The sequence below is a fragment of the Apis laboriosa genome, unplaced genomic scaffold, assembly GCF_014066325.1.
Source record: "Apis laboriosa isolate Shangri-la unplaced genomic scaffold, ASM1406632v1 scaffold64_cov150, whole genome shotgun sequence".
In the NCBI taxonomy this organism is placed as follows: domain Eukaryota; kingdom Metazoa; phylum Arthropoda; class Insecta; order Hymenoptera; family Apidae; genus Apis; species Apis laboriosa.
Window position 1 is genome coordinate 2,462,224 of NW_025224011.1, and position 21,956 is coordinate 2,484,179.

General features: G+C 33.3%; 1 protein-coding gene across 3 annotated transcripts in view; it reads left to right on the forward strand.

Moving 5' to 3' along the window:
• Positions 1 to 21,956, forward strand: part of LOC122718550 (chaoptin-like) — a 534,511-nt gene that overhangs the window by 18,779 nt on the left and 493,776 nt on the right. Inside the window, exon 1 of one of the 3 annotated variants that reach the window (XM_043943663.1) lies at positions 8,193 to 8,466. The exons of the other annotated variants lie outside the window; for them this stretch is intronic. The gene's annotated coding sequence lies outside the window, so the exon portion shown is untranslated. Of the gene's footprint in view, positions 1 to 8,192; positions 8,467 to 21,956 lie in introns of those variants that run through there. 3 annotated transcript variants of the gene reach the window in all.

Below are 21,956 nucleotides of genomic sequence, written 5' to 3' on the forward strand. Positions count from 1 at the left end.
TCGTTGTTAAAAGATCAAAACTTCTCGTACCTCTATCTTCATCCATCCTGTTCCCTATAAAATTACGATCGTTATAGACTCTATTCGATTTAACTCTATCATTGTTAAAAAATCTCAAAATCTCTCGTACCTCTATCTCCATCCACCCTGTTCCCCATCCTTTCGCAAGCTTTTTCACTTCTATTCCAATAAAGCTAACCCCTTTTGTAGAATTAGTTAGATTTTGTAGATTCCATTTGGAATTCGGATTGACCCTTCCCTCGATCCTTGTACAATCTTGACGTGTCGAAAGACGACACCATATCAAAATGCGATGAGGCATGAGCCTACAATGCAAGTCTGGTTAGCGTTGTTACGCTACCCGAGGGATGTAACTACATTACAGGTAATCAACTCATTGACCCGAACTCTCTCTGGCCCTCGACAACTTCAGCTGCTCCGCAGCATCCTACCGAATGTTTGTCAACGTTACAATCTGTCGCTTCGTATCGCTCGTCAACAGTTTTCCGCTTGCAATATCTTCGTAAGTTTCTCTTCCCGCTTTGGAAAGCGTTCGGGTAATTACACGGTGAAAAATCGGCGATGACGGCTGCCACGCCGAGCATTGTCCTCACCTTTCGGGATACCGCTTTCCCTTCTCTCGTCTTCGAGATCTTTTTTTTAAAATTACGAAACGAATCAGCGCGAAGAGGAGAAGGACGATCATTCGAGGACAATTCGAGCCGGGATTGTTGTCTTTCCAGAATTTTAATACATCTTGGAGAATTAATGGGGGCGATTGATAATTGGAATTTTTCATCTTTCAACTTTGGAAATTTCCTTCTAATCCTTCTATATCCCGATCTTCGTTCGAATCGACCAAGTTATTATTAGGTTCGTTGAATTATTTAAGATTCATTAATATTAAAGGGAAGAGAGAGACATTTCGACATTTTGAATTTCGAACTCTATTGATCGTTGTTTCTCTATTGATCGATAAAATAAATATGTAACTTTTTGTAACTTTTCGTTCCCTATTTTCAGTTTCGATCAAATGTAAAATTTTAAAAATGTATTAGTTTGGTTTCGTGTTAATTAATTTCGAGTTCTCATTACTAATAATGGAGAGCGCAAGGAATATTGTTTTATCGTGACGTCGTTATACCGATTACAGAGGGGGAACGCCGAGAGACTAATGTATAACAAGACACTTTGATAGCGTTTAATGGAATTTTGTATGAAGCAGCTGTCAGGGATGTTACGTTGTTTATAATACGGTTGGACGTCAGCGGAACACTGCGGCAATTAATCATCGTTGATTATCGACTGCTTTATGGAATAAACGAAAACAGGATCGAGGCCATGTATATCTCGTTACATGAATTTGGAATGGGTAGATCTTTATAAATAATCGATTTTCATTCTTTCCCTCTCCTTTTGCGAAAATAACGAGGAGGGGAATGTGCAAAGATAAGAATGAATTCTAAAGAGGCGGAGATGTGTTTCTAATTCTTTTTTCCCTTGTGTGTTTTTTCAACGAAAGGGACCTCTTGAAAAAATATTGTTGGCTAAAGAAAAGGCGTTGGAACAACGCGTTGCTCCTATTTTCACACCACATTCTTGTTAATCCGATGATTAAAAATTTTATCCCCGTGAAAAGAGTCATCGAGCATTCCAACAATTTCTCCTCTGGTTCTTTTACATTCTTATTGAAGAGAAATAAGGTTAAGGTAAGATTTGAATAAAATCTCTAAGATAACGCGAGATCCTTTCCACTTGATGATTCTATTTATTTTCTTCTGATTAATTATTCGACGCTCTTGCGTTTCGATTATGCAGAGTTCGATGATGATATTCCACAACAACTCGAATATAGAACTTTAGATATTCTTGTTTTGTATAAAAGTTTATAGGATCGATTCGTGCTCGATTCCCCCCTATGAAATATTAGAAAGAGCGAAAGACAAACGATACGGAAAGGAAGAAGAATTTTATTTGTATAATGTCTTCCATCTATTAAAGAGCAAATACCTTACAGCAGATTACCGTCAGCAGACAAGTCGTGATGTAGGTGTCTCACAATATAATACCACGCTTATCTTATTTGTTTGGAAGACTTAAATCTGTCGAGACAGAATTACAAGGAATTATTTCAAATGCACGTCTGGATCTTTGAAGATAACTTTGAATAGATTTTTACAATATTTCTTTAACGTTTCGGATCTTCCCATTCTGTAAGGATTAATTCTAAAAAAAAAAAATTAAACTATCGTTAATTTCAATTCTTGAAATTATTTTTTTTCAATTAAATAATTTTGGGAAAGTTAAATATTATGCTTGTAAAGATGATTCTTTTTATTTATTTATCTTCATCCATGGGCACATTGGAATATTTTACTATTCGTCATTGGCTATTATAATGAAAAAGGATTGGATGATTCGAAGAAAACTGAGAAGTAGCATCATTTCCTTCCTCTTTATTCCTTGAGTACGAGAAGCGGAGGTGTTTCGTTAAATTTTTTTCACGAATTTTATTTCCTCACGAGGGAACATTGATAAAAGATATACGAAACTACTAGGATAATATTCTCGTAAAAAGCGAAATACGGTTCAGAAACAATATTGCAATAGTTCTCCGAGTACCATAGAAGTTTGTATTGCGGTGGGTTAGTCTCTCGTAAGTGGAAGCTTGGTAACAAGTAGTTGGTGTTTGCTTCGTATATTATTGTCGTAAAAAAAAAAAAAAAAAAAAAAAAAAAAGAAAAGGCTGATATCGTTCCTTGTGGTTTTTGTAGACACTTTTCTTGCTTCTTACGTCTCGCTTAACATGTTTTCACGTGATATTTGCCAACTTTCTAAACGCAATGGGTCGATGAAACTTTTATAGATTCACGACAAATTTATCGGAAAAATTGAGAAGAGTCTTTCTTTATTCGAAGAGAGGTGCTTTCGGTTTATACAACAGTTTTATTTCGTCGTCGAAGCATTATTTTTCCTTTCTTTTACCATTTTTTTTTTATCCTTTTTTGTTTTACTTCTTTTCTACAACTGCATCATTTTTGGCAAATTAATTTTCGAGATCGGAAAAAAAATTATTTTCTTTGACTATATATCTTATAAATATAATCGATGTTTCTTTTTTATCTATTTTTCTTTTAAACCTAACGTGATTTAAGGTAATTTTTACAACAAACCATTTTAGCAACAAATCTTTTCATTCTGTAAAAAAAAATTCATTTATTTATTTTTTCATATACGTATCATAATCAATGTTGTTTAAACTGGTAAAATTTAAATTTATTATCGAAATGTTTATACGAACATCATTATCCAATGAAAGCTTTAATAAAACAAACCGCAATTTGATCGATACCCGCGATTGTATTATCGCAGCTGTTTTTGAGCGATCATTTGACGATTGTTTTTAATTGGACGTTTGAAAAAAGAAAAAGAATTCTCTTTTGACATCTCATGCGAATCTCTTTCGAATATAAATAATTATCGTATCCGAAACATGATATTTATTACGTGGTTCGCAATACAGTTTGCGAAGTTGCGATTTTGTCGCATTATGGAAACGATTTCGAGTCGCAAAATAACGAGGACACTTTCGATATCGGATCTTTTATATTTTGGGCCGAGATTATTTGGCCCAATGTATTCAGAAACCGAAGTGATGTGCGTTAAATGGCATAAAAATTTGTGAAGTTCATTTAAGATGATTTTGTCGGTGCAGCTTGCGAACGTTAGAAGTTGGAAATCGCGAGTACATCGCTGAACTCTGTGATCAAATGCGACGAAAAGAGGAGAAGGCATTGGTAAGTGTATAATATATGTGCTATATATAATTTTTTAACATAGAGAAAAATACAAAAAAATAATTTATGTGCATATTTATGTATTACGAATTGTGTGTTCACTCGTATTCCTATTTATTAAAGGAAATTCTAATTTTTGAGAGTAATTTTTTCATTGATTCTTTTTTAGAAAGAAAAGATTGCCTTTCGAATTATAGTGATCGAAAAATTAGATGACAATTAATAGAAACTTAATACTTAATAAATATCCATTCAGTGTATCAAATTTTGAAAATCGCGAATAGTCCTAATTTTTCAGTCGAAGATTACAAATATAATAATAATAATAATAATATTACTTTAAATCACAATTACATTTACACTATTCAAATTAATCAATTTTCATCTTGCACGCTTTCCGCTCTAATAAATTGCAAACACAGAAATTAATTACGCTCAAAAATGAAATAGCATCGAATCAAAAAAAAAAAAAAAAATAATCCATTCACTTGTTCCATTAATATAATAAATTTCCATTAGCTGATTCGAAATTTTAATACGAGCTAGATACACCAATTTTTATTCCATTGCCAATCACTTAGTGTAATTGTCCACGCGAATTCCGATCAATTCGGTGATCTCTTGGTAATTAATTCTCTAATAATCTTGCGCGCGCTTATGTGTGGTGAAAATGGTGAAAATTTCGTTTTCACAGGAGGAGCGAAGGATGGAGCAGGAAAGTTGTCGGAGACACTTCGATACCTGGAGAAAGTTGTGGGGCCGACCGGGTCACGGAGCGCCCATAGATCACGCCCATCGTAACAATCTCTACAACATTCTCTACCGTCCGGCCATCTATTGAATTTCCTCACTCGCACTCGGAAAATCAGAACTGAATTTCCCACTTTCTTCCCGCGCGATCGAGCAACTTGGAAGAAATCTCTTTACGTTGGGAAAAAGAATTGTTACAGGGCGGACAACTAGCTATAAAAGATAATACTAGTAGTTTCTCGGGTCTACAATGGGACTATAGAACGAGATAGGGAGTGCAGTTTCTCCCTTTGGGTGAATGGATTTATCCAAGGAGGGATGAAATTTACCGTGTATTATTGTTAATATTCGTCTCTTGGCGGTGGATAGATAAGTGACAGAATCGTTACAATTCAAGTTGTTCAGGATGAAAGAAGTAGAGGAGGGATAACGTAATGTGTAGATAATGATGTGAAGTAGTGTGCAAATTAAATTCATTAAATTTTAATAATTGAAATTCTATAGACACGATTTACAATTATGCCAGTTTTCGAGAAATTAAAAAAATAGAGTATTTGAATATTTTATGTTATTAGATATTAGATATTATTTTATTTTATTAGATATACTGTTATAATTTTTTAATCGATAATATATATGTATATAGTTCGAATTAGGTGATAGAATTATATTAGAAATGAATTAAATGATTCGTAATACTCGTACAACTCGTTTAACAATTTTTCCTTTTTTATTATTCTCGTTCGATTTTTATTATTCATTATATATAATTTTTATTCTAATCAAATTATGGATCTTTGGATCTCATTTGATCGGAAGAGAATCGTTTATTTTTCTAATACATTCAAACTATACGATATTATTTAAGTAAAAAGAATGCGTCACGTAGAAGAAGAATATCTGTATATAATACCAATTCATCACGAGTCCTGTCTGAAGGGACGATAAGAGTTTGAAGGATGATTTCGTCTATCCATAGAAATATGGGGAGAGAAATCAGTAGTACGAATGGCTTTCACGTGGTAATACACGTCGAATCGAGTGAGGGAACGCTTCGGGTGAGGTATTAAATTTCATGAAAGCCTATCAAGGGTGCGAGGTGATGTTTGATAAAGTAGAGGCGCGCTACGATTGACCAGACCTCAAAGGAGTAATCTCGAGAGAACGTGGCTATCCTTGGAGATCGATGATTTTTAAATTTCATGAACACCAAAGAACGTGAATTTGAATATGCTTGTATGTGATCTTCCCTCGCGCGTTTCTCTCGACTTATATAGAAAATAATCAAAAGAAAAGTGGAACCGTCGATATCACACGGATATCCTTAAAATCTTTATTGGTTACTTCGGTTCACGGACGCGTATCAAAGAGCGAGCGAACACCGACAGGCGAGCGTGGAAAGAGGAAAGTTGGGGGAGGAGGAAGGGAAAGGGGAGGGGACGAAAAACAGTTTGCAATATCGCATGCCATGCTAAGTGGGGCGAAGCGACTGTGCGTTTGAACACGGTATTCAAACATCTGCAGTATTTCATAATATGTATTTCAAGGAGACAAGTTACGAATTGAAAGTTCGGCATCAAATACCGTCGTTATTCGAGCCGCGTTGAAATTCAATGGAATTGCGTTTAAAGGAACGAATGCGAGATATATATCTTACAAATTTCGTTCGTTTCCCTTTCAGAGACAAAAAAAAGTAATACCGCGTAAAGTGTTCCTTTCAAATATATCCTGTCCCAATTTTGTCCTCGTTCTCTTTCGAATACTTCTTTACTTCTATTACTTCTATTACTTCTTGATCTACCGTGCAAATCGGATTCTGTCAACGCAATCGTCTCGATTATTTTCATCGTTGAGAAATAATATTTATCGTTAAAAGTTTTTTAAAATATAATCCGTGTTTGGAATTTTCCTCGAGTTGCATTAATAATTGAAAACAATCGAGACAATACGTATACAATTAATTCGTAATACCGTGAAATTATTTTCTATTTGAAAATTGCCATTAATATAAAAAGCACCAATCCAATAAATATAATATAACAGATCGATAAATCTGATCGTTTATAAATAAAACGAAACCTTTCTTAACGAACGTCGAAATAAAAATGGATACATCTAATTACTTATTAAATATTAAATGGAACTTTTCCTAACAAACGTTCCCACAATTACGCTGATTAAATTAAAAGATGAGAAATTGCGACCCCCTTCCCCCTCCCCCAATAGACATCTTCAATTCAATTGGGTTGTTGGTCCCGGCTCAGGCCGCCGCCGGTACAATTTGTATTTCTAAACGCGCACCTTTGTTCCGCGGTCGGGAACGGAGAACGCTAGTTTCATCCTTTCCAGGGATGCTTCTCCTCCCCCTCCTCCCCCTGAAAAGCCACGGAATCCAGCGCTGTCGCGCATCTCTCCGGTTACGATCCCTACGTCCGAGCCGCAGCCACCGCTGTGCCGAAACCTACCACTTCCACCAACGCTTCCAACCATTGTCCGACTATTGTATTCCGTTACCACTGTGTGTCCGTTCGTTTGTATAAGAGTGATTCATTTTCCGCGAAATATCAGTTCCTGCGCCGCATGAATTGCAACTCGCACGGCCGCGTCGTGTAAAACGCCCTTCCCCTCCTCCACCCGCTGTGTTTCGACCCTTCTCCACCCATTCTTCCCTATCGTTTATTCATTTCTGTCTCTTTCGTAGCGCGCATTGTAGCGAAATTGGGTCGGTCGCTTTGGATCCCATGCTTGAAATGAGATACGTGACACGGTGGTCCCGGTGTGTCTCGGTGAAAATTGGTCATCGCTATCTCGTGTTCTGTTTTATATGTATATGTATATATATATATGTATATATTTTTTTTCATAGGGTTTTTTTTCTTTTCTTTGTTTCCCTCCAGTTTCGCGTCTTTTCTCTCCTCCTTTCGCTCCCGTTGTTTGACGCTTATTTAGAGAGCGACGCGGAATAGAAAAACATCGGCTCTTCCTTCCGGTTAACTGTTTGTGGAAGAGTCTTTAATTTCCGGCTGCGCTTTCGAGAAGGGCCGAATCGCGACCTCGAATCGCATATCCGAACTCAGTTTGGTATTTTATTCTTAAACAGAAATAGAAATAATCCGCGCACGATTTTATTTTACGAAAGCAATCGCTTCTATGAAATAAATATCGCGAATTCTCGTTTATTTGTTTGAATTATTTGAATACACGTTATAAAATTTTTACAAGCTTGAAACTTACACGGACATATCCGTATGTTACATTTTATATCACAATGTGATATGATTAAATGCAAATAATAATATATAATCATTGAATTTAATATTATTTGTAATTTTTTTTAATAATAATTACACAGGAGAGGAGTAATTTTACGATATCTTTTTATCCTCGTATTTTTAAGATTTTTTCTAAAATATATTAAAATAACATTTCTCTTTATCGATAAATGATATTCAGATTATTAAATAATCTTTTTCTTTTAATTTTTTTTTTAATCACAGGTGAAATATGGCGAATGGAGGAAATAATTTAGCAGTTCCACTGTCTCTTGCTCATCCCAGAAAAACTATTATTTTTTTTTTTTTTTTTTTACGTTAACTGATGGCTCATACACCATCGCTTTCATATCAGTTTGATCGTGAATGCGACATCGATAACAAGTTGACAGTTTCGCGTATACGTTCGAATACACGCGCGTATATATATATATTTCATTCATTCGATCTCACGTATAACGATCTCCATAAAAGATATTTCAGTGTGTGGTATATGGTGTTTACGCGTGTGCGTGTTTGTGTTTATGTGTGCGTGCATTTTGTGCGTGTGCTTTTTTATTTTTTTCCAAATACAAAGCATATTTTAGACCAAGAAGATTTTTCGAGCAAGCTGTGTCAACGGTCGCAGTGATACAACTCAACGAATGGTGAGTCATACCGCTTTTTATTATTCTTTTTATTTATTCTTTGTATTTATTTCCTTTCACAAGTCATTGGATATTTTCTTAAGCATAAATTTACATTAATGAATTTATCAATTTTCAATATCGTAATTATAAATTTCTAAAAATTTCTTTAACATCTTTTTCATAATAATTATTTTTCCTTCCTTTTAATTATCGTATAATCTCTATTTGAAATTCAAAAGAATGAAAGTATTTATAAATAATGTAATTTATTTTAAATTGAGGAAATTTTTTTAACGAACTATCGTGATATCGTTATTTTGTTTCTTGATAAAAAAAAAATATATATATATATATAAAGAAGAGTAATGAAACATAAACGGGACAATTTCCTCTCTACATCTTTTACTTTATTCATTCCATATCTTCCTTCCCTACGTTTCATTTACATTTTTCAATAATATCGTTCGTTTATTATTGTCCTTGCTTGGTATTTAACAGTTAAAAGTAATATTTACATTCACAGATATTAATTAAAACACGATACTCTCCCTCCCCCCTCTTACAATACAAACGCTTAATTAATACCAATATCGTATCGCGTATAATAACAAATTATTTATTCATATGCTTATGAACATTGTCCAACGGCTTATGAACAGAAATGTACACATCATCGACAATCCGGTTCACGGTAAATTTGTCAACAATCGGATAAAGCCGAAAACGAAATTTTCGTTTTCGTGGCCGAAGCCGGGCGGATAATTTCGCCCCGGCCAAAGATACGTGACCGTGCAAGCGGAACGAAAAATTTCAGTGGCACGACGAGTCCCGATGATTAACAGCTCGCCCATAATAACGAGCGCTTTGGCCCTACTTAATTAGAGATCGAGTAATTTATGCGGCAGACGCGTATTCCACCGGCTCACCCGCTCAGACGCTTCTTTCCTTCCTTTGTAGTAACGTTTCCCCTTCCCCCCACTTTTTATTTTTCATCGTTAATTGTTCCGCGCCTTTAAAAGTACCGTAATAAATTTCCGTCTCATGAATTTCTCTTTCTCTCTCTATTTTTTCTCTATACGGATTAATTATCCTTCACCGTTTTATATACGCACAACTCGTTAAGATCAATGCTCGAGCGTGTGTTTCTTCGTAAGGATAAATGAAATAAACGGAAATGGGATCGACTGGCGATGCGTCACGCGATTTTATTCGATAAAAATCCATCCTTATGACCGTTGCCTCGATCGTTCACCTCGAAATAGCGGAAATGGCGTTTCACGCTGTGAAATTTATTAGTTTTACTGGGGGACCCATCCCTCTATCGGATAGGATTTTCGAGCAATATAAGCCATTATAAACAACAATGCTGTAAATTTTGATTTTATTGTCCAGTGGCCGGGGTGGAAAAAAATTACAGGTGTTAAATAAAGTCGCTCTTATTGCTATGTCCACTCTTAGCCCGGAGAAGAACGATCTTGAAGAAAAAAAGACCAGAAAAGATCTTTTTTTTCTGGAGCTGGCGAGAACCATCGTGTCGAGGGCCCGAATTTCTAAATGGTGAAAATAAAGAATCGCATCATTCCCCTCGCCTTTTCTGCCACTCCTCGAGGCAATGGGATCGATCCTCGGCTCCGATTCGAATCGTCGAAAACGGTTCCCCAAAAGGGGGAAGATAACGGCGGGCGTCGATAATTGATTTTACAAGTTTCGATTCGGGGGAAGCGTTTTCCATTCGTTTGTAAATCGTCCGCCTTCGAAGAACGAGAATAGATCGCGAAATCGCGAAACTTTGGACGGTTTAGAGGAGTTATATCGATTCGACGAATCTGGAAACGTAAGGATATTTGATGGATAATATTTGCTCGTCGATTCTATCTATGATTCGAGGAGACGCGTAGGAAATCCATCCAGGGATGATTGATCGTTATTGTTACTGGAAGATCATGGCTCTGATTAAATTTGAAAATCGAATGGGGAAGAATTGTTATAATAATCGCTGAATATTAAACGAATCAGTTTTGAATTGGAGTACAGCGAGATATAGGAATCGTCCTTTTTGAAATAAAATTATATTGCAAGGATTATTTATTTATCTTCTATCGGATTCTATCGAAAATATTGAGAAGCGTATTGATATCGTCGTTAAATTGTTATTAATTGATTAACGAAATATTCAAATATTGTTACAGGGATAATAGATATAACATCAATCCAATTTGACAATTTGTGCTTCCTGATTTTTTAATATTGATTAAATCAATCAATATCGTTTTCACGTATCGATAATTCGAGCGATTCGAATCAGAGATATCAAATACATATAAAACAGTGATCAATAAGTCTGAACAGTCTCAATGACAGAATCAAGGAATAAATATAAAAAACTTAATATTTTTTCCCCTTATAAATATATTCATGAATCAGTCAAATCCACGAATGAAGAATCTGAAATAATCATCGTGAAAAAAAATTCAAATTCACTTTTTAAAATTAAAGGATAAATATGAGAGAAGACACGATCGATTGATCCAACTTTTTTTTTCCTCTCTCATAAATATTTTAACTTACCATTATTATAACTTACCAATATTTTAACTTACCATTCGCCTTTACTTTTCTATTTTCTATTTTCTATCAAACTTTACTATTTATTAATTAAATTATAAATATATTAATTAAATTCTCTTAGACATTACGATGAATTTCAAATTTCCTCCCTATTCCTGAAAAAAGATATAAATTATTATCGGTGAAAGAATCTTACATACCTCACACAGGATTAGAAAAGTTCTCGTTCGCGTCACGAATCACGCATGGTGAATTTAAATTTCGACACGAACTTGATTTTGATTCTCATCTTCGTCCATCGGTCTCACGTACGCCCATTTGTCTTCGTATCCATCGTTTCTGCCTCTACCATTTTTATCGAGTTTGCAACAGGAATTCAAGTGGATCCGGACCACTCCAAGATTATGTCCAAGGATATTGTTCGATTGAATTTTAGACCGCGTCGTCGTATTCGTCCGTCATTCGCTGGTAATTAATTCTTTTTTCGATGAAATTGAAGAAAATTTTGTACACCTCTTATTTACATTATCCTATCGTGTATCTGTCGTAATCTGTGGATTTACAAATTTATGATTATTCCCAGATATTTTTTTCTTAAGTAACAATTGAATTCAATTCAATTAACGTAATAATGATTCGTGTGAAAGGAATTACTAGAATTTATTTCAATTAATTATTTATGGATGAATAAATAAAATGAATAGAATTTGAACTTGGACAAATAACGTTCATTCTGATACTCTTACATTCGATAAGAATTTTTTGATTAAATTCTTTGATTATAGATTGAAAATTGAATTAATTTTTAGAATTAATAGAGGATCAAAATGAAAGCAAAGAGTTTATATCCACTTAAAATTTTTAATTTAGACAAGAAAGTTAACAGACAATTATCATAATTCGTATTACAATAGAGTACATTAAAATCTCTCACTCTATTTTAGATTCTAGATTGGATAGAATTTGTTATCAAAAGGAATCGTAACATTATGCAAATAGTGCAGTGTATTAATTACAATGGACGAGCATATCTTCCAATAAATCTTTCTAATTAAAAAAAAAAAAAAAAAGAAAATAAAAACATACAATACAGAATTTCATCCCCGATGTTTCTTTTCCTGTTTGCTATTTATTGTATCTAGTGCTTGAATCTTATGCGATCTTCCGACGTTGGCAATTCAAACAGAGGCGCATACGGAACAAAAGATCGTTGACAAACAAACTTGCTCAAAGCTGCACGAATTCCAATAATTCTTAGCATATAAAAGGATTGAATCGGTTCGATATCGACAGATTTCAAAATCTGAAAGAACAAATCGCAGAAGATCAGAATTAAGAATTAAAATTGCAACATCAGGATTGATCTTTAGCCTTGCTTTAGAATTAAAATTCGATAATTTTTGATTAAGTAAGGTATTACTCTTAACTTGGAGACGAGAAGCGAATGGAATATATATATTTCGAACGAGAAAATTGGACGGTAATTGGACGGTATAATGATGGAAGGGAAAGAATGGCGTTACAGGAATTTCATCGAGAAAAACATTTTGTTATTGAAGCAACGCCATGGAAAATACTCGCACGATATTACCAAAAGTTACATCGGGCTCGAGTTATTCGCGGCATTCCGTGGCAAAGTGGCGTGTTCCCCGATTAATTTATCCGACTGAGCTCGAATTACACCGAGAAAATTTGTACAGAGGAACAAACATTGGTTCGAGGCAACGATGTATACATATTTTCTTCAAATTTTTAAACTAACGATGGACGAATATTCCAAAATAGGATAATATTTTTCCAAAATATCGTTTAAATTTATGTATTATAGTATTCGTTTTTTTTTTTTAAGTTAGTAAATAGTTTATTTGAATTTTTGAAAATCGGAGAAAGCAATGATTATTTTCAGAGTCATTGTTACAATTTTTCTGGAAATGAATGGAGAATAATTTTCATTCTCAATCCATTATATCCATTCGAGAAAAATATTTTCAAACTCTTTAGGAGTTTTAGCATTTTTTCAAGTGAATTCATCTCCCCTAATTCTTTTCGGTGGCGGCAATTTATTCAAGTGAATGGAAAATTCAAAAGGATGAATGACTTTTAGAAGAGGGACGAAAGTTTAAAAATATTTAAAAGAATTTTTTTATTTTCAAAGATACTCTTGAAAATGAAATCCTCTTTCGTTTTTCGATGCACTTGAATTTTCATCGTATCGTGAAATTTACTGGAAAAACCTTATTGCCATATTTTACGCGTACGAATAAAATGTTTTATTCGAAACAAGAATATAAAATGAAAAATCTCTTCGTTCCGTGAAAACGAAGAAAATGATTGTTGCTCGATTTAAATGATTTCTGTTTCAATTGAACTATATTATTAATAATTCGTGTATTTTCATGTTGCGCAGAAGAATCACAGAGGGTTTATTAAAGGATTAAGAGGATTGGTATTTTCAAAACGAAATGATATTTTTATATTCTACATTCTATTTACTTGCTACATCAATCTAACCCTTTTAGATTCATTATACTGGAAAAAGTGTGATATTTTCGTTCTGAAAGCTAATATTTTAAAAAATTATAAAATGAATCCATCAAAAAGTGTACACGCATTAGCTATATAATTTACTTTATTTTTATTAATCCAGAATTTTTCTCAATTTTTTAAAAATTTTTTGCTGGATTATTTCAATACGTGCCAATTGAATTTTGACTAGTGTTTAAAGAAATATTAAACGAATGTGACATCTTTATTTAGAAAATCATAAATCGATCCTTCAGTAAAAAATCCTTCGTATTTTTTTCCAAAACTTATTTTAATTCCTTTATATTTTGAAAAAAATCTAAAAAAAATCGTCTCTAATTTAATGTACAAATGATCGTTAGGTGAAATGTTTTAAACTTTTTTCGATAAAATTAAAAATTCATTTTGCAGAAATTTAATAATGAAATTTTCAGCGATTCCAACGATTCTCTATGAAAGTTTAATTCAGAAATTCTATTTATGATGCTTCGTATTATTCTAAAAAATTATCCATGTAAAATAGTATGTATATTTATCGAAAAATTTCTTCAATCACGAAACATCGAAATTGTTGTTTTTGTTGTATTTCATTTACTGAAATTCGTAGAAACAATGCGCATAAATTTTCCTTGAATTGAGATACTGAATGAGAGAATAAAATTTTATATTAATTGGATCCTGTCATTGTTATCGTAAATTCCATTCGTCTCGTTAGACCATTAGAAAATCAAGTTTTTAATATTCTTGTAAACGTTTCATTGTTCCGGATAATGGCTAAATTGTGAATGCGAAATGTAGAATTCTTTTCACTCGAGAATTTCAATTCGATGGATTAATACCTATCCATTTAATTTTATTCACTGTCAATTGTTAGAAAAAGAATATCATAAATCGTGCGAATATAACGAATATTAAATTTACGGGACAAATTTTAAATTGTGCGCTATCATAAATGATTTTATCACGCGAATATAAATTTATAAATAATTTTATTTAACAAAGCGTGGCGGAAAAATTGATTCGATAATAAAAATAAATTTATCATTTAGGATACGACATCATCCTTAATTCCATCTATAGATAACTCATTGAATTAAATTATGAAAAAAAAAATACTTTAAAGAAAAAACTAATTTTAAACAAATTACTTATTACAAATATATATATATATTTTTTTTTAATATAAGAGCGACACATATATTCGTATCCATAAGTCTACCTACGTATTCATAAGCATAAAAGTGACACACGATATGACTCGTCCTTTTTTTACGCTGGATTTTCAGCTGGAATAATTCGTTGATAATGAGAGGTCGCCGCGGGTTTTATTTCGTTTAATTTCCTCTCGGGGATAATATCTTTGGCGACGCGCATAATCAGTATATCGGTCGTAATGGCCAACTAAATATTATCCCCGGGGTAAAATATTTCACTGGAATTGTTTTTAATATAAACATCGTTAACTCTTTGCATCGTCGAATAGGGAATTGCGTTTCTGCTTTGCTTCTTTTTTCCTCCCACTCTTTCGTTTTGATTTTCCTTTTCCTTTTTTACTTTTTCCTTTTTTTTTTTTTTACTCAATAAAGCACAAGCAATAAACACATTCGTGTTACATTTAATTTGCAAACTAATTTATCAAAGAATTTTCGAATATGGATTTTATGAATCTATACGGCATCGTTATTTTTCAAAATATTTTTAGACTCGTGTTTAACGTGATATTTCAATACAGTTGACGAATCGAATATTCAAAATATTCGGAATCGGTTCTGAAAGAAATTAGGAGAGCGATTGGGAAAAGATTAATATTTGATTGTACGATCTATCGTTTGAATTATACGTGTATTGTTTCAAATATTAAATTTGACATTAATGTAAATCGCTATTTAATCATTAAAATTTACGGATTTATTTACCGTCGATCGTTTATAATAATACACGGACAATGTAGGCATTGTTAGTCTTCAACAATACATATGATTGTTTCCACTTCAATCGGAATTTAATTGAAAATACAATCATTAATTATCGTTTAATTGTTTCACGTGAAAGCATGTTATAATTGCTATACGAAATGACGTTTTGGTATACATGAAACAATAAAATATGCTATATAAAATATTAATGTATTCGTGCAACACTTTTCGAGCCTCGAGTATTCCAAAGTTGATGTACAAAAATATCGATTAATGTCTTATTTATCAAGTTATAAGCAATTTAAATTCATGTTAAATGAAGGAATAATATGCGACAAAGACAAAAATAATCTTACTTTATTTCCATTTCATTTCCAATCCAAATTTTACTTGCTGATAATTTATAAATAAACTTCAATCGATATCTCTGTATTTATTTTAGTCTCTAGAATCGAATTTTTCAAAAGTGTATCACGAATATATCGATACTTTATACATTTATTAAATTTCAAAAGAAAACTCTATCGTTCTATCGAGTAAAATAAAACCGAATTTCGAAAAGAAATTCAACGATGCTTTTATAATATATCTAATCATAGTTTAATCAACGTGTCGATTAGATGCAAAAAGGAGATAGGTCAACTTCGACTTTGATATTCCATTTACGGATCGTGATTAAATAATGTAGATCAATTTAAATATTCTTTGATACATATCGTATTATAAATATTTGATATCCGATGGAATTTAATGAAAGATAAATATTTAGAAAGAAGAATTATTCACGTGTAAAACTGATTCGGAGAAGAGAGATACACTAAAATTAAAAATCGCGTATTAAATGAAATTATTTTATACCAATAACTAAAATGAATTCTGGAAAACTCTATTTGATTATTCTGTTCGAAGATAAAATCGTGATAATTGTGATAAAGAAATATAATCTGAAAGTTAATTAAAATAAATTATTAGGAAATTTTGATATCCAAATATAATTAAAAGTATAACAAAATATTAATTCATTCATTATTAATTAAATTCACTGTTCTTTTTTTTAAATATTTAATATTTAATCCTTTTAAATATTTGTAACGATAATACTAACTCTTCCACTAACGTATAAAGTATAACTTCATCAAATACTACGTGCTTGCAAATACTGATTGACATATTCTGTACATATTAAAACAAGTGAAACAACGTTGATCCCCAACGAATATGTTGCCTCACCAAGATTAATATCTGACAGACGTTGAACTTATTAATTTCTGTCTTTCACAAAGTAAAATTGCAGGGTGAAATTGCACCTGAAATTTCACGGTTTTCGATGGAAAACATTCATCGCGATTTTATTGCCACCCAACGATCAATCGAAATTGCCGAGAGGCAAGGTTGAATGTTTTCATGCAACTGTCATGCATTCTTCCATTTCTTCCCCTATCTGTCAGATTTTCACAGGCCAATTTTTTCCCTCTCTCTATCCATCCATCTCTCTTCTTTCACAAGTGTACATGAGTTTTCATGATGAGAGATGTGCTGGCAAATTTTCGATCGTATTCGAGGCGAACAGTAGGCAAAAGTCGATTAAAATCTTTCAAAGGTTGAATTGTTTGCCTTGCGTTCACTTCGAATCCAATATCTCCGCTTTCAATAGTTTTTCAGTCACTTGTAAAAATATGTTATCATGCTTAAATCGATTTGGATTTGAAAACCTGTAATTTTATTCGAATCGAAAAAATCGAAATCGGAGAGAAAAGATAACGTACAAATTCCACGATGAAAGATAACCGCGAATTATTACTTAATTAAACTGTGTAATTTATCGATTTGTTGTATGGAAGGAGATAGATTCAATCGTGTTACTATTATCGGAATGCAAAACATTTTAAATTTAGAAAATGAAAAATTCAAATTTTTTAGATAGTATTTTTCACACAAGATTTTCTCTAAAAAGAGAATTTTCCTTAATCATCCCATAGAATTTTTTGCAACAGGCCACTACCACCAAAAAGTGGATTCCAGATTACACAATTGTTATATATAAATTACACCAGCAATCTGCAATTGACCCAGAAAATACAAAAAACTGCACAACTATGATTAACAAATTTAAAGATAGTATGAAAATCACGTACCATTTCAATGTTAGGAATACGAATCCTAAATCAGAGATCCTAAATCAGAATATTAAATCCTTCCCCTGAAGAATAGCAATCGTCTTGACTCTTTGGCTGCTAAAAATCCTTAATTTATTAATTTATTTAAAAAAATCTATTTTCTTCGATCGCACGATTACCAAATTTTGGTATCAAACTTTCTTCTTACGAGAGCGAGCATCCATCTCTCTGACGAGATCCACGGATCTTGTCCAACGTGATCGACAACCGGATTTCGATTCGCCGAACACGCACCTCGGTTACGAAACGTGCATGTAACGCCGTTTCGAGAAACGCGGCATTCCCAACAAGGAATCCGTCTTACAGTGGAAGGGTAATTCCGTAGCTGGGGACTTAATCGCGGGAAAGCACGTGTTGCGACCGAGACAACATCTATCCGTGTTTCAAGGAGATGAGTTTCCATCTCTCCCCTCCCCTCCTCTCATTTCGAGCGCGGAGGGGATGGATCATCGATCAAATTTAACGGAAAACAAGAAACTTTGAAATTTCCTGTGAAATTTCGAAGCTCCAAAGATTTAGATTAATACGCTTAAGACGAGGTAAAAGATTGTTCAATCTGATGAATCTGATGTAGTAGTAGATTGTTTAAAGCTTGCTAATTAGAAAATTGTTGTTCCTAGAATTATGAAAAGTTTTGAAACTTTTGAGAACGTTTTATATGAATCAATTTTAATAATCATTTTATATATAGAATTTTGTACAACGAAATTCTTTTATTGGAAATTTTAAGTGAACTCTAGCTGAAATTATGGCCGAATTCTTATCTACTCAGTGTCGAACGTCACTTCGATTGAACCTGTGTTATAAACGAAAACACGCTGTATAATCCGATATATGCGATTAGATCTATATTTATTCATCCATTGTCTTCGTGGATAAATGGAATTTTACTCTTCCAACGTGTATTTCGAATCTCTCTCTCTCTCTCTCTCTCTTTCTCAACTCGAAAGAATTGATGCTGATCTCGTAATTCCAATAATCGAGATTAAACGCGATATCTGGCCATAGTTTCGATACTTGCCCCGAGAAAAGCCACTCCCCGTTCCGTTCGGTTTTTAATGGATGAAGTGGGGGAAGTGTGGAGTGCGAATTTGAAAAGCGAATAGGTTCCCCGATTCGAGGAAATTCGAGTGAAGATCATGATAAACGAGGGAAATACGTGATTTTAAGCGATCCTGGCCGCGGGGGCCACCGCGTAAACCGGTCGAATTGGAAGAGTCGTTGGCCGTAATCGGGATTGCGAGAAAGAGAATTATGCCGAAACGAACGAGTAATATCGATCGATCGAAAGCGGGGACCGAGTTGGCGCAAAGAAGAGGACAATCGCACTGCACTATTCGTGAATTATTTTCGAAGAAAAAGTCGCAATTAAAAAAGCGACTTGAGTCGTTTTGGGAAAAATGAAAGAGATTGATTCGGACGACAGAGAATTCTGGGAGAATAAGTTGAATAATTGGTGGATGGAAAATTTTTGAGAGATTTTTTCTTTATTCGATATCATATGCGATATCATATATACGTGTCGTTCTTTTTGCATGTTAAAGTGGAACTTCGTTTGTGTTTTGGAGGACAGGCAGACTCGTATAACTAGGTTATTTCTATAATAGAAGTCGATCCAATTTTCTCCACCAATTATGATTTTTCGTTCGATTAATAGGAGCTTATGATCGTACGAGAGAATTTCGTGGAAACGTTTTCTCCAATATTTGGATAATAGAGTATCCAAATTTTGCGAGCAAATGAATGAATTGTTCGTTTATTTATTTTTTTTCCTGTATCAAAAATATAAAATATATATTTCAAATTATATCTATTGTTAATTAAAATTAAAATTTACGCGAGTGGAATAACGTTTGGTGATAATTCGAATATACAATAAAAGTTTAGAATACGGATAATTCTAATAAAATTTCGTTTGTATAAATTGTATCCATATATATATACACATATACAATGTACAAATAATATTTGTACAGAGTTTTAATGTATCAATTATTGTAATTTTGATACAGTGATTCCAAATTCAATTCTTTTTCTTTTTCACGATATAAAGTGGTCAACAAATAGAGATTTCGAAATATTCTTTTTAAACTTAAAAATACAATGCGAATTAATAAATCTTCTCAAATTACAACGATACTAATTTCTCGTTTATATTGGCACAAAGATTCGAAATGCGTCTCCGTTACAAAAAAATTCGATTCAGTTGAATCGAATCAGTTGACGACGAAAAATACACAATTGAATTTAAAACGATACGAGTTTTCCCACTGAAAATCTCCTCCAGAGTGGTTCCACAATTAATTCGGCGAATGGCAGGTAATCTCTCATTTCACACGTGAGCATTTCTCTCGTAACGTAGTCGGTTTATTGTCTCACGCGGTGATTGTCTATTTTTTTTCTTTCTTTTTTTTTTTTTTTCGAAAATACACGCGCGATGATTCAAGCAATTTCAATTTGCGCTTGAATGTGGCCGGTTGAAGAAACATTTCCTTGAAAGCAACTCCTTGTACTTTTACACGTATTTCTGTATCTTGTCGCGAAAGACACACCGTGTTTTTACACGTATCTACTCGTTTTTCTGTGCGATGCTTCTAAAGTGGATTCAAAGAGGGTTTTTTTTTTTTCTCCCCGGGACTGTTTCTCGATTCTTTTCTCTTCGAGACGCTTGAAGCCGTCTACTTGACAGAGCTTTTAAGCGAACATTTTAAGTAACAGTTGTATAAATAATCGAAACGAGTTTCATGTTTTTTCTTTTTTTTCTTTTTCTTTTTCTTTTTTTTTTTTCTTTTTCACACGGAAAAATTACAAAGTTCGAATTAAAAATTTCGAAACGATGAATTCATAAAGAGATTGTTTAATCCGTGTATTCCGTGCAAAATTAATGCAAACGTTATTGAACAACAAAGCTGATAAATTTATCGAGCTTATTTCCCTTACTTAATTTAAAACGCATTATCCCAAGCTTAATTTAAAACAATGAATATAAAAAATCTATTTCTTTTTCCAACCAAAAGAAGCGAAAATAGAATTACAATAATTTATCCGTTTATTTATCCGTGTCGATATCGAGAAATCGTTTTGATCCGGTTTAATTTCGAAATTATGAAAAAAATGGAACATTTTCTTTTTTTTTTTTTTTTCATTCGACGAATTCTGTTTGATTAAAAAAACTGGTGTCTTGCCTCGTAATAACGCAATTCGGCCAAAACGAAATGGCGGCCTTTGATACATAGTATTTTTTCCCGCTAGCATTGGCGCATTTGAACGTAGCCGCGATTAATGACCTCCATTTGGAACGTATATGTAACTGCGGGATGGTAGGAGAGGCTGGCGGAGCGTGCATCAAACAGGATTAAAGAGCTAAACGAGAGACGTTTGGACAGCTCTATCAGCCGAGAAAAATGTGTACAGTGTGCATGATTTCTGTATACATTTTTGCCCGTTCTGTTCTATTTTTTTATTCCCCTCCTTCCCTTCCCCCGATGCAATTTTCCGCTCTCTGTAAGCAAAAATCGGCCGCGAAAAAAAAAGAAAAAAAAAAAAAAAAAAAAAAAAAAGGATAGTTTCTCTTTCGAACCGACAAAAATTTTGATCGTTTTTTTTTTTCTCTCTCTCTCTCCCCTCGCCCACTTTGACAACTTTGACATAGGGGAAAAATCATTTCATCGATTCTTTTTTCAACTCGTTTTATCATTCGACACGCGAAAATTGGCTTCGATTAATTCTCGAATCGAATCCATTATTCCGTCCGGGATATGATTTGTTCTCTTATTGGAGGGGAGAGGAAAAAAGAGGAGCACAATCTCTAACAGCGCCCGTGCTCTTCGTTCAACCGACGTTCAATGAAATATGCACGGTGTACACTCTTTCTCGGGGAAAATGGCGTTAAGATTGCCAGGAGGGGTTAATTGCAAGGAAATACGATAAAGCAGACGGAAAGGGAGTTCGTCGAGACGTTGGAAAATTTATGCGAACCGTTGGGGAATAGTGGTGAAACTGGATTCTGGGATAAGAGGTATACATCAAAATGGTCGAGAGCATGCTTCTTTTAATAAGGATTCCGATTTTAGTCATTTCTGTCTTTTGGAATTTCCTTTAAGCACGTTTTAGTTTTTTGTCTCTCTCTTTCTCTCTCTCTCTCTCTTTTTTTCTCTCTCTGAATAATCGTCGAATCGATGCAAAATAAAGGCAAATTTGCCTCCACAAATTTTTAAAATCGTTTCCGATTTATTTTTGATCCACGGATGGACGATATCTTGATTACGAAGGATGAAGGTATAATTTTTATTTTTTTTTTTTTATTTTAATAATAATATCTAAG